This window comes from Peromyscus maniculatus, chromosome X (assembly GCF_049852395.1).
Source record: "Peromyscus maniculatus bairdii isolate BWxNUB_F1_BW_parent chromosome X, HU_Pman_BW_mat_3.1, whole genome shotgun sequence".
Taxonomy (NCBI): domain Eukaryota; kingdom Metazoa; phylum Chordata; class Mammalia; order Rodentia; family Cricetidae; genus Peromyscus; species Peromyscus maniculatus.
This window is the reverse complement of record NC_134875.1, coordinates 128,958,269-128,972,444: the sequence shown is the minus strand read 5'-3', so window position 1 is coordinate 128,972,444 and position 14,176 is coordinate 128,958,269.

Genomic DNA, 14,176 nt, shown 5'->3' with positions numbered 1-14,176 from the left:
GGCAGTTATATTTTTACCTGGAATTGTGAGCCAAATAAACTCTTTCCTCCTTAAAACAAAAAAGAAAATTGTGATCATTTCAATGGATGTTTTAATTGCTAAACATACATGCACACACCATTTATTTGTGGAACTGAAGTCTCAATTTTCATCTAATATATGCAGAAGAAAACCTTAGCAAATGATCACTCAATCAGAAGGAAAGACACTTTGAAACATTTAGTCATAAACAGAAGAGAATATAGCTGTTTATTTTCCTTCATTGTCAAATGAAGTTCACAGCATACACTACAGATGGCTTCTGATATGCTACTGTTATTAGGACATCTACTTCCAAACAAACAAACAAAGAAAAAATACTAGAAGGTCATACTGCCACTCCTATCCTGGTCTTTAAAGGTAATACCAGAACCAATATTCCACAAGGATGAAAGATGTAATAGAGTCACTATATTAGGGAAAGCAATTATGGGGAAGCTTTAAGCCTGCATTGGATCAATCCCTTTGATACACTCCTGCTATTTTTTGAGGTGATGTTCTATAAAGTTGTGTCCTTTCTCACATTTAGATTCTTCTCAGAAGGCCAGGATTGAGCCATGGCTGATGGAAGAGGAGACACAGTTATATCTGGGCTAGATAATTCTGAGTGTCTCACACAAGATGTATGTGCCCACGTGCAAGTTGAAGTCAAGTTAATAGTTTAACATTTAATCTTTGGCCTAAGTAGCAAAGAAAACAATTCAAGCAGAGACAGAAATTACTTAACCAATAACCAAGAGAGATATTTAGCTGTAGAACATGCATGTCAACATTACATTGTCTGGGAAAACAAAAACTTAATGTTAGATTCCAGGATCTCAGTAGACTTCTCTTATTAACTTCCGTTACTTAGAAAGAACAAATCTTAAGGCAGAAGCAAAACAAAATAAAATATATATCTCTGTAAAAGTATATTTTAAAAAATGAGAAATCATAATCTATTTATACGAGGGGGTAAATCCTCATGATGTCTCCTGGATCTCTGTTACATGATGTATCACAACAGAATAAGGAATATAAAACTAATTAAAGCTAACTAAATAAAATTGAAATGTTTTTTATTATTTCCAGAATCCAAAACAAAAAAATTCTCAGTAGGAAAGAACTGGGTAATAATATTTTTTTTAATCAGAAGAAACCCATAACCCAGCCATGCCTGTGTTTGCAGAAGGCCCAGGGTCTCATCCATTTCTCAGCCTGCAAGATTAAACAAATACCTGAAATCCAAATGCTCTGAATAGGAGCTCCCTCATCACCTGGTTATTCTACTGCAGGGAGGATAAGTCTCCAGAGCTCTGTTTCCCTTCCTGCAAAATAATATTCTCCTTCCTCACCTCTCATTTCTCTTGCTGAGTGGAGAAAGTGATATCTTTATGACCCAAGGAAGCAATGTGTGATTTAAAATTGCTAAGTAACAAGAGCCATAAACAATGGCTGAGATACACTCACCACCTTCTAATTTATTTCCTCTCCATCTGATTGCAGACAGAAAATGAAACGTTACTGTTTATTTGAAGGAACAATATTTTTATAGCTCAAATTTACCAAGGTGGATTTTGAGTCTGTTTAACATAAATTTCTCAGAGTTAAACCTCAAGTCCATCTGTGATTTTCAGGGTAGAAATATAAATTATGTGGAAGTTTCACAGTAAGAATTCTCCTATATTTATATATTTTGAAGCTTCTGTTGAAGTGTTAGATCCACTGGGCCAAAAGTACTCAGAAGAAAGTGATAGGCCCTCTCTTTAGCTTCCCATCCTGAAATCGGACTGTTGACCCTCCGAGCTCTTCATGTTATGGGATATTTCCTTCCTCTTCTAGACTTCTCCCCTTCCTCACGTTACTGTGTATGTATATCCTGCAGCTATAGAGACCCTCAAAGATGAGAATTGAGAGTGAACTTAGTTAAGATGTGACTAGGAAGTACTGGGAGGTAGACAAGAATTAAGAAGATCGGATGCCCATAAAAGGAACACTAATGAGATGCTTATCTCCATGGAGACATGGGGTGCATAAAGTTACCATGGGTAAATGTATAACCATAAACAAACTGCCCATCTGGGAAGTCAAGGGCATCTGAGTGGGACACCAATGGGATATTGATATTGATGCCATATGGATACTCTTCTTCCTTTATCTTTTCTCCATCACATTTGCTATCCCAATATCATCTCAGATCTTAATTTGCCTTCCAAATCTATTTGAGTTATCTCAGTCTTATCTAACAACATCCCCTTTAGGCTTCCAACACTGAAATTCACATGTTTAAATTCATGTTACTTGCACAGACCCTTGTAAGCAGTTACTTTGTTATGTCTGCAATAAACACAAGTGTGAGCATGGCTAATAAAGGATAAAGTTTGAGAGAGTCAGAAATAAATGGTACAGCTTTGGCTAGGAATAACAAGTTGAAACTATGAAGGGGTATTAGGACCAAGCCATGAAGCCTTGGAAATGTTGCTAATGAATGGGAGTATGTATCACGGTGGACTGCAGAGTACAGGTGTTTAAGTAGTGTAGTCAGAGAGGCACTAGAAAGACATAATCCTGGGGAAATATGGGCATAGAGGGATAGTAATCTCTCTCTCCTTCCCTCCCTCCCTCTGTCCCTCTCTTCTTCCTTCATTTCAGATGACCTTTATTTGAGATCTATCTACACAAAGAGTGAATGGCCAAGTCATTGAGGAAGAGATAAACTGTAGCGATAAACAGATAAACCATAGTGGATAATTTCTTGTGTTATTTAGCCTAGATTGAAGCCAACAGTTATTCAAACTGTAATTTAGGTTTTGCTGTGACGATGGTGTGTTGATATGATTAAGATCAACAAACAGTTGGTTTTGAATAAGTGAAAGTATTCTTTATAATCTAGGTGGATTTGACCCAATCAGATGAAAGGCCAGAAGGGCAGAAATGAACATTCCCTGGAGGAAAAAAAAATCTGCCTATGGACAACAATATAGCTCCCACTAAGCTGCGCATGAGTTTTGACTTACCAGTTCTCATAATCATTAAGCTGCTTCTATAAAATAAAACGCTATCTACATATCCATCCATCTGCCCACTCACCTAGGATGCCTCCATGTAGCTACGGGTTTCCCAAGCTTTTTTGCTCTGGTTCCATCTCCTTTCTGGAACACATCACTATTCCTTGTTGTTTTCTCTTGAACCTGTCCATAGTTTATAAATAATTTCTCAGTTTCTTTTCAATAATGTCTGTGAAATTATTTTGTAAGTTGCTGCCAGCATCCTGACCCACACAAATCTTGAGGAAGATGTATAAAGTAAAAACCCAATAAAAGGCATTAGGAGTTTACTTTGGTAAATAGGTTATTGTTTAACATGAATGACCAATTTCTTCATTGTTGAGACACAATCTAGAAGTTGAGACTCCAACTCTGGAATAAGATTGTTTCAAAATATTAGTTTCACAGTTACTAGCGATACAACCTTTGATATATACATAGCCATTTTGAGCTTCAGGAATTTTTTTTTTAATTTGGAAAATAGAGATAATAATTCAGTGCCTTAGAGCACTCGGCCATGCTACTGATGAGATCATAATAGCACCACCTGTTGAAGCTATTGTGAAGATTAAATGGGTAAGCCTAAGTGAAATGCTCACAACAGTTCAATGAGGGGTCACTAAATGTTGGCTGCTACAACCACAGTAGTTATTATTCTTACTTCATCTCTTTCTCTTACCTGACATGTAAGAGGCAGTGTGACTTGGCATTGCGTTCAGAACATGAAAGACAATTTTCATTATAAGCAGCTGCCTTTTTGATGCCCTGTGCAAAATTATTTAGCTGAACAAAAAGAAACTGAACACTTTAATTGATGCTCCTTCCAGTGGCTGCAGCCAGAGTGTTAGTGCCAGGAATCTTAAGTCTTCTTTCTCCTGTCTCCTTGCCAATTCTCAACAGCCAAGCCAAAGATTAAATTAAGCTCTCCACCCTAGAAAGGACAAACAGGATTTCTGTTTCCCATGCTTGAATGTGTGAGTGTGTGGCTGAAGGAGCAACTTCTAACCTCTGCAGTCTGGTGTCATATATGGCTGACGGTTTATGCAAGTCCATTTTCTTCTCAGCATGTTTTGTTTCATGCCTGAATGAGATGGAAAATCTAGGGGTTTTACAGTTTGCAGATCTGACATTAAGATATTCTGGAGACAGTACACATAAGGGATAATAGAATGCGAATCGTGGTGGTTCCCACTCAGCAATGGTAATAGAATAAGAACCCTGTTTAGTCAAGGTTCTTTTAGTTGAAAGTTATAGAACCCTACTAGAATTTGCTTATTCTTCAAAGAGGAATTTATTATGAGAATAATACTTGGATAATCATAAAGCTCAAGGGCTGAAAGTGGAGCCAAGCCTTTTGGGGACTTAGATTCATGAGTAGAAAGTTATAGCAACAGGTTGAGATCGTCTGTCTGTCTCCCTGCCAGTTCTCTCCTGGCTTCCTCACTCTGTCACTTGCATGGTGGCTTGTCATCATACATTGTAGGTAAGGACTGATTTGGAGTTCCCATGTTTACCTATCCTCCATTCTAGACACAAGAGAAGACCAACTTGAGTTATTTGGAATCTCAATCACACCTTCCAAAGGGAGAGACTGATTTTCTCACCCTGGGGATGGGGTTTTCCTTGTATCTAGTAAAACTTTTATTCATATAATACAAAAATGTTAATGCCCCCCATCTGTGGATGAAGGGAGTCAGTTTTAGAAAGTGACAGGAGGTTAACTTTGTCACTAACACACATCCTTAAATGCCTCTCCAACTTATTTTCCCTCTTTTCTTTATTTCTCCCCATTTTCTTATTGTAAAAACAAATTTGTCTTAGCTGAGTATAAAACAGGGATACTTTTTACTTCATTTTAACAGTTTATCCACATTCCTATAGTAACTGAACTAGACTAATAAATCATAGCATACATTTTAAATTCCTAGGACCTTGGAAATTTATTGAACTAAAGACTAGATGTTAAGGGTTTCTTGTAATTTAAAATCAAATTTTGTGGTTGCCAGTTTGAGATCTAAATGTGCATTACAAACACTATCATCTTTGTGAAGAGTTCAATAATCTTGGACTTTATTGCAGATTCCAGAAATTAGCCTGAGGGCATGTTTGTAGAGTTATTGACATCATGTGGTCTGAAGAGAGAGGTCGGGCTCCCATTTTGAATTGCAATTACCTCCTAAGTCTAGGATGTTGTAACCTATTAATGGACTTATTGTAGTGTGCTCTTAGGAGTTGGCATGATGAATCTATTCTTGGCCACAGGAGCAGATGAAAACTTCTCAGTGATGAAAGCAATGGTAGCAGTAGCAGCAGCAGCGGCAGCAGCAGCAGCAGCAGCAGGGAAGAGGGGAGTTTCTGTTGGATGTATCAAATGCTCAGTAGTGATGGCAGTACGGGGTATTGTGTGTGCTAATGAGGACCTTAAGAGAGTCTAGAGAAGTGGCAGAGCTTCTCAGATGAGGCTTCATTTTACATTTTGACAGAGCACAGTGCTCCTGTCATTTCACTATGTATGAAGCCCGATGTTGTCCTGGGAGGACAATTTCTTCCAGAAGACTGAAAAAAAGGCCTAGGGTGTGGGAGGATACAGCTCTGACGCTTCGCACCAGGCCAGCTGGACATCAGAGGCAGGGATACTAAACGTTTTGGACAGAAAGACAAAGAAACCACTGTGAGCTCTCTATGGGGCACCTTTTAGTTTAGAAGCTTTCCCTTGATAGGACCATCTACTTTCTGGCAAATAAGACAGATAACATTTAGATGCTACGCATTCAATGGGTATTTTATTTTTTGTCTTTTCTTATTTGTTTTCATTGTTCAAATAACAAGCTTTGAAAATATCATCGATGTCAAACACATGCTTTGACCTTCACCAATGTTCCTGGAAGCCCACAGTGAGGGGAGAAAACACTGGAAGTAGAGGCTCAAGCCAAAGCAGGAATTTCACTTGTCATTTCTGGAACACAATCTGTAACAGATGCTAAGGGTAAGACAAATGAGTAGGTGTGGCTATTTCTTAGTGACTTGAATCAGATACATTTTCTTACTGGTCAAGCAAATAAAGTCACCATCCAGCACATGTAAGATAATAAGCTATAAGTCACCATGAGAAACAATAAAGTATGGAATTTGCTTTCTCTTCTTTCTTTTCACATTTCTTTACTGTCCTTGGGTAGGGGAGTGGTTTTCAAAAGCTTGTATCATTCACTTCATTATTTAAACACATTTTATTGATCACCAACTGTGCGCAAAAGATTATTTTCAGCCTGATGTTAATGAACACTAGCATATGGAATGGTTCAAAAAATGGAGACATAATATTTTAAATAAAGGGGTGAGCATGGAGATTTGTATTTCTCACTCTTTTGGTCTCATACTGATTCTTTTGTCTTCACCAAAATGCACATACAAGTAACCTGACAGCTAGGGACATCCCTCAGGCCTGGGCATAACTAAATAAGAAAACTCCCCTCCAATGCAGGAAGCATTTGAATTGATTTTGGAGTGTCCACACCTACTTCACTAATGCACCAGCCTCTGGAGCATAGGCTTTGGAAAAGCTTATCAGTGAAGGAGGTCATTACTTGTTGATCCCATTTTCTTACTCCTTCCAGATACTGAGAGGACTATCTGCAGATCATTTTCATCAGGGCACAGAATATCTTCAGCTGTTGGAATTTTTTTAGATTATTTCCATCAGAGAATACCGCCTTGGCCAAGATCTCACTTCCTTCTGAGGAACTGTGCATCCAGCGACTGAGAGTACAAAAAAGCAAAGGCCTTAGTATCTCATCCTGTCTTGAGGACATACTGAAGGACCATCCCAGGCCCAGAACTATCTGAGGGGATGGCTGAAGCTTTGTTGAGTTTATTTCACAGTCCAGGGACTCTTTCTGCTCATCCTGGATTATTTTCTGTCTCCTCTGTGGGCATGGATTTCTACAATTGTCCCTAATATATGTCCCAGCATGCTAATGTGCATCTCAAATTTTGTTTCCTGGGAACATAAACTATAATAATAATACTCCAGAACAAAGCATGAACTCAGAGTCAGAAGAATATGAAACTGCAATGGTTATCATAAACTGTCTACACAGAGGGCTTAGGGACAGGTGAAGCCAAATGACACACAGATAGGTGTTCCAATTGGTGTGGCCTGGAGTAATGCCTAGTGTGCATGCACATCTGTCTCTTTCTCTCCTCCCTCAAACCCCATGCAAGTGCGTGCATGGTGCATGGTGGTGGTGGTGGTGGTGGTGGTGTGTGTGTGTGTGTGTGTGTGTGTACTAGAGAGTGGTGAAACAATGCTAAGGACTTTCTCTGTGTAGGAAACAAATAGGAATGGACTTAGGTAAGGTCATAAATGTAGCACTTTCCTGGTATAGTTTCAGAGGCTGTTTGCAAGCAGGCAGAGTACAAAAGGTCAGCTCTCTGTATTTACCTTCCTGGTTGATATATTTGACAGTTTTGAGCATTGCATATACATTCTGATATTGGCATGGAGAAAGTGTCTGTCAAAATTATGACTTCTAAGGGAGGATGAAGGATTCTTGGATGAAATGGTAAATGACTGAAAGAAAAGAACTGCTCCTAAACATGAAAAAAGGTTAGATAATATAGGAGGAATCTAACCCAGAAACAGGCACTATATTAATAACTGCCTTAAGGCCATAATCAGAAAGTATATGATGGGATATTAAAAGAAGAGGTGTTCATGTGTGTCATGGAATGACTACACATTGTTGGAAAGGTAGAAGCTAACTCCCATCCTCTCATTTCTACATGACTAGTGTATGGCCCAGTGTCTGGTATATGAGTAGTGCTCACTGCATGTGTACAGTGTGAATAAACACCAAGGAAGTATACATGTATAAGGACAGAGGGGAAGGCAATAACACACAGTGGGGTTGATTCTCTAAGGCTTTGTAGACTTTGAGATGAGCATATTTGAAATAGTCAGAAACATGAGCTAGAGAAGGAGGGGGGGGAGAGGGAGAGGGAGAGGGAGAGGGAGAGGGAGAGGGAGAGGGAGAGGGAGAGGGAGAGGGAGAGGGAAAGAGAATTTTGTAGTTCTGAAAGCTGACCCAGGAAAGAGAGGGGCTAAAGGGCATGGAGGGACCAGTTGATGGGAAGTCTTATGTGCTCCACCTGACCTAGAGTTCTGATGGTCAGAGGAACCACCAAGGTTCTTAAATGGGGAATATTAAGTGATATTTTCCAAATAAACATAGCTTTATATTTTCCCCAAGATTTGTGTTTCTAGTTATCATTCTTGTCACCATCACTATCACTACCTTTAATTGATAGTTGATTGTCTAACTATAAAAAAGTTAAATTCTCCTTAAAACTTGATGAATTTATCACATGCTTTTACACCTTCTTCTTCCAAACATCAGAAGGATGTGATATAATAAAACCAGTTAAACACATCACAATGGAGAAAATGTTACAAGCGAGAATGGTAGGTGAGATATTTCAACAGATTTCTGGGAGACAGAAAACATGTGCAAGAGTTCCCACTAACACAACAGGCAAGTGGCACCTAACCCATACCATGCATGGAGAAGCCACAGGTGAGGAGGTTCTAGTATGTTCTGGTGAACTACTGATATAATGGAAGAAGGTGAGAAGGAGCTAGGAGAAAGTAATTGGAAATCTGACTACAAAACAGAAAATTCACTCTTTCATCATAAATGCAATGCATATTGGATGCATATCACTCATGGGAAACATTAAAGGATTCCCAAAATAAATTGCATATTTACAGATAGAAAAATTTCTACAGTTGGTTGTGGTGGACCACTCTTGTAATTGCGGCATTTGGGAGGCTAAGACAGGAGGATGGTGTGTTCAAGGCCAGCCCGGACTGCAAAGTGAGACCCTGTATTAAAACAAAACCTAGACAAATCTGGCATTAAATGACCATATAGTGAGCAACACACAAATATAATGAACTCATATAACCTCCTACAATGTCATCTCTTCTGTCTCTGAATATATGAAACTTCAGTAATTTATTCACTATCTACCCTTAGGCATTTAAAGGAAACTCTCCATTGTGAGACAGAGAAACTCAGATAAGTAAATAGAAAAATGTAATTCCATAGGTCAGAGATAATTTGAAGGAGAAACAGTTTGAAATCTGAAGGTACAAATATTGTGTTAACAAAGTAAATAGAAGGTACTGTAAAAAGAGAACAACATTAGAATAAGAAAGAATATTTAGACATTTAAAAACTGTGAAATAAAAATGTGTGTCCAAGAGTTGGAAGATTAAGTGAAGAAACTTCTCTAAAGTAGAGTGCATTTGTCATGATCCTGCTCAAAGCACAGACCCAGTAGGCGGTAACTGTACCTATGCACCTAGGGTGTATATATCAATCGAAGAGTTGGCTATAGGACTATGGGGGTAGCTAGGCAAGTCCAGTATCTCTAGGGCAGGTCATGAGGAGATTGAGACTGGTACTTCTGGGCAGTTGCTGTTGCTATTCTGCACAGGTGTGAATTTGTTTTCATTTCTTTTGCATGTAAGGCCTTTCAATGGATTGGTTTAGGCCCACACAGATTATGACAGATAAGGTCAACTAACTAGATGTTAGCCACATAAGCAAAATGCTTTGATAGATGGATCAGCATTGGATTGAATAATGGAGTACTACAATTTAGCAAGTTGTCACATAAAAATGCATATCACAGATAGAAACAACAAAATAAAGGTGGAGCTGGTGATAGGGCTCAGTGGGTAAATGATCCAGTTTGATTTCTGGAATCCACACAGTGGAAAGAGCAGACTGACTTCCCTTGGTTCTCTTTTACACATGTGTACCATGGCACATGAGTGCTTACACATAGACCAATAAATATGCAATATTTCCATGCAGTCTAACATATATCTAAATCTGAGAGTAAAATGCAAGCAAATTCAAGGATTTTAGACAAATTTTCTGTCATGTATCATATCTTAGGATTTCACTTGAAGATGTTTTATCAAACGGTAAAAGTTTAATAAAGAAAAAGGAACATAATATGGTGCTCAGAAACTGTGACTTCCTAGGAGAGCAGGTGTATTAGTCAGGGTTCTCTAAAGGACCGGAGCTGAGGGACTATATATGACTAGATGACTTATATAATATGGTCCAGGTATAGGTCCAGACAACAATATCTGTCTTCAAACTGGAGAAACTAAAAATGTGGTAGCTTCCTGTCAATGAGACTGGATGTCTCGGCACTCTCGGTCTGTCCACTGATCACCTAGAGGATTCCTGGAGAGTTGATGTTGGGATCCTGAAGAAGGTGGTCCTGTTATCAGCAAAGGAATGCACCAGGAACAGAATAGATGAACTTGTCGGCAAGGAAAAAGTCAAGTTTCCTCCTTTCGTGTCCTCCTAGCAGGGCTGCTACTGGAAGGGGCTGCCTATGTTTAGGGTGGGTCCTTCCAGTTCAAATCATGTGATCAAGAGTGCCTTATAGAAGTGTTCAGTGGCTTGGATTTGGATTTATTCCAGATTCAATCAAGTTGACAACCAAGATTAGCTTCACCTCAAGGAAAGAAAATGCTGGGATGATAACCTTGTCATCAGGCCAAGCAAGATGAAAGGCGAAGGGAGGAGAATTCTTTAAAAACACACACAGACAGAATACAACACAGCACCATGATAGGATGGAGATATTAAATTGCTTGAGACAAGGACATGAGGCATCAGAAGTGGGATGAGGAAGATATCATTTGTTGTACAATCTAGTTTTGCTTTAAAAGCTCATGAAATGTGATACACTCTGCAACCCAGATGAACCTTGAGCACTGTGCTAGTCACTAAGGACTGCATAATGCGTGATTCTGTTTATATGGAAAAACCCTTGGAGAGGCCAACCCAAGCATACAGAAAGCAGAGGAATGGTTTCCCTGGATGGGTGGGGAAATGGGAAGTGATGGTAAAGGGTTTAGAATTTCCTTCTGAAGTGCAGAAAATCTAATGCTGACATTTAGTATATGCATGTATGTATATACTAATGATCATCGGATTGTATACCTCCATTTGGTAAATTGTGTGGGATGGTATGTAAATCATGTCAATAAAGCTATTTTTAAAAAGCATATAAAGACTAAACAGAAGCTTGTCAAAGGAGAAAGTATGCTTTTGTCTTACTAGACTCGGACAGTTTTTAGAAAGAGCTTTTTATCTCTACCATCTTCTGTTTTAACCTAGGCTAGCTGTCTTTTCTGAGTCTCTGCCAGCACCGTTGTTTTGGCTACTCACAGCAGATCTGTCCCTTGGCTGAACTCTCAGATCCCAGCCAGGCCTTTCCTCTAGCTGGTCTCTAGTGCAAAGTGGTGTTCTCTCATAGCTCACAGGAACCCCATGGTCCTGTTCCTCATCTCAATTGACCCCATTGCTGCTGACGTTTCTCTTGCCTCGTGCTGCCTGGCAACTTTGAGCACATTGTGAAATGCAGATTATATGCCTCCACAAATAACGTACACCTCTCTCAACACAGGTAACCCAAGGAGACAACTGGGCAGAAATGCTGGAAAAGGAGGGTCTCATACTGAGGAATTTGATTAGAATGGGCAATGCCTCTGAAAACTTCCTGTGTACTTGAATCAGCACAATCAACAGGATACTGTTTAGAATGGGGATCCTGACTCAGCAGTCTGAGTGAGGTCCAAATGTCTAAAAAGCTTCCAAATGCTGCTCCAGCTGCTGCTCTTGGGCTCCTACATTGAGTATCAAGGTGCTAGACAGTCGCTGAGGCCCGTTTTGACTCCAGCACTCCATTAGACCTGACCACACTGACCATAGGAGTCCTGGCTGCTTATCACCTGGCACTGCTAGCTAACACAGATATTGAACTGTTCCCTGCAGAGCGTTCTCTGGAAATGCAAGTTACAAGTAATAGAATAGAAAGTAGCTTTTCCCATCTGCAGGATAATGTTGCTGGCACTGAGCAGCAGACTCGTCAAATACAGAACAAGAAATATAATCAATGTGCTATGGGGTCATCTCTGTCTCTCCAAAGTTGATTAATTCCCAAAGAATATTTTTATTTACCATATGTTTAAGTTTCATCTGTGAATGGATGGTCTATGAAACCTATTTCAGATGCTGGCAATTAGTGCCAAAGGTTTAAGGAAGAGAGAACTTGAAAACACTGCGATAATGTTGATCTCAGCCATTGATTCACATTTGGAGATCAAAAAAAAGATAAAATCTTAAACATTCAAGTTACATTAATTATTTGTATCATGGTTGCTGTTAGTTTTATAATTTCCTTATGTTTCAAGACAATGTTTCTCTGTGAGTTTTATAATTATAATTTCTTTAATCGGTATAATTCAGTAAAATGATCTAAAATCAATTATTTGTACTCAAAAATATGCAACAAATACTGTACCAAATATACTCTTCTCCTTTCACACTCCCAAATACAGTATAGATATTTAACATAGATAACTTCACCTATCTATGTATGCATGGATACACATACGGGTACAGGCGCATGTGGAAGTGCGTGTGTGCGTGTGCGTGCACGTGTGCGTGCGTGCGTGCGTGCGTGCGTGTGTGTGTGTGTGTGTGTGTGTGTGTGTGTGTGTGTGTGTGTGTGTAGAGCAGAAGACAGCTTTGTGTATCTCCATGTCCCTGGCACAGAGATTACAAACCTGAACCTCCATGCCTAGCCTTTTTATGTGGGTTCTAGAGATTAAACTCGGGTCCTCATGCTGTATGGCAAGCACCTTACTCTCTAGCCCCTCTACCATTTCTTAGTGCATATTAATTATGTAACATAATGGGTTTAATTGTGAATTGTCACAAGTGCATATAGCATGCTTTGATTGTATCTGTTATTACTCTCTTACCCTCCCTTCACTCAATCCTTCTGACCCCAGTCCTCTTTCGTAACTATCTCTCTAGTACTTTCATGTCTTTTTCTTCCTTCGAGATTCCACAACTGAGAGAATATATGCAGTACTTGGCCTTCTAAGACTCACTCACTTCGCTTAACACAATTTCTAGTTTCATTCATTTTCCTGAAAAAAAAAAAACAACATGATTTTGCTCCTTGTGGTGAAATAGTACCTTTATGTGTGTGTATGCATGTATACACACACACACACACACACACACACACACACACACACACACACACACACACCACATCTTTTTCAACTTCATTCATTGACAGCAACCTGTGTATCAATTGCATAAATTATATATTGATTTCCTGCTATAGTAAATGTGAATTTTGCTCAGATCTGTTTTTTCTTTCCCCATTCAACCAATACATTTATATCCCTTCAGTTCCACTGTTAGCCACTTCTGTGGCATTCAATGCTATATTTAAATTCTTCTCTTATCAGCCAGAGACAAAGTATCATACTTTTAAATGTGAATCTTATATACAGTAACCTCCTTGTCTCTTTCACATGCCTACTTACTAACTTTCAACACCACACAGTTATTTATACTTTTCTCATATTTGAAGGTTGGCAATAGCTTTGAATACAAAATTTAATGAAATAAATCCTTGCCTTTTCTGTGTGTTGATTCTGTGAGAGGAAAATGAGGATTTTTACATTATTGTCCCTATGTAAATACTGTGCCCTATCAGATGTAATAGTAGGTTATGCCATTTCCTTTCTGAAAAGTTATTCCTTGAAGTTTCTGTTGTCTTTTTCTTGTAGTGATAAATGAAGTCCTAAACTTGGAGATATCCTCAGTAAAGGTTATAGCCTACTACTTAATAATGTCAAAAACAGTTAATTGTATATTTGTAAATAAGCTATTAGGAAGGATTTGAAATGTTCTCAACAGAAGGAAGTGGTACATTTCTGAAGTGATGTGTAATTACTCTGACCTGAACATTGCACATTCTAAACATAGTTTGATATACCACATTATACATCACAAAGTTGTACAATGAATCTAGGCCAATCAAAATTTCAAATGAATCGAGTATATTAAAAGTATCAGAAAATTCTCAGGTAACATGAGGTAATAAAATGTTATTACTTTACCATGGTGTTTATGCATGAGGCATCCTTGTCTCTGGCTCCTAGTAAAGTCAGGGCTCAGGTTGCTTCAGGACACAAGATAACTAGGAGTCCCTGGCTC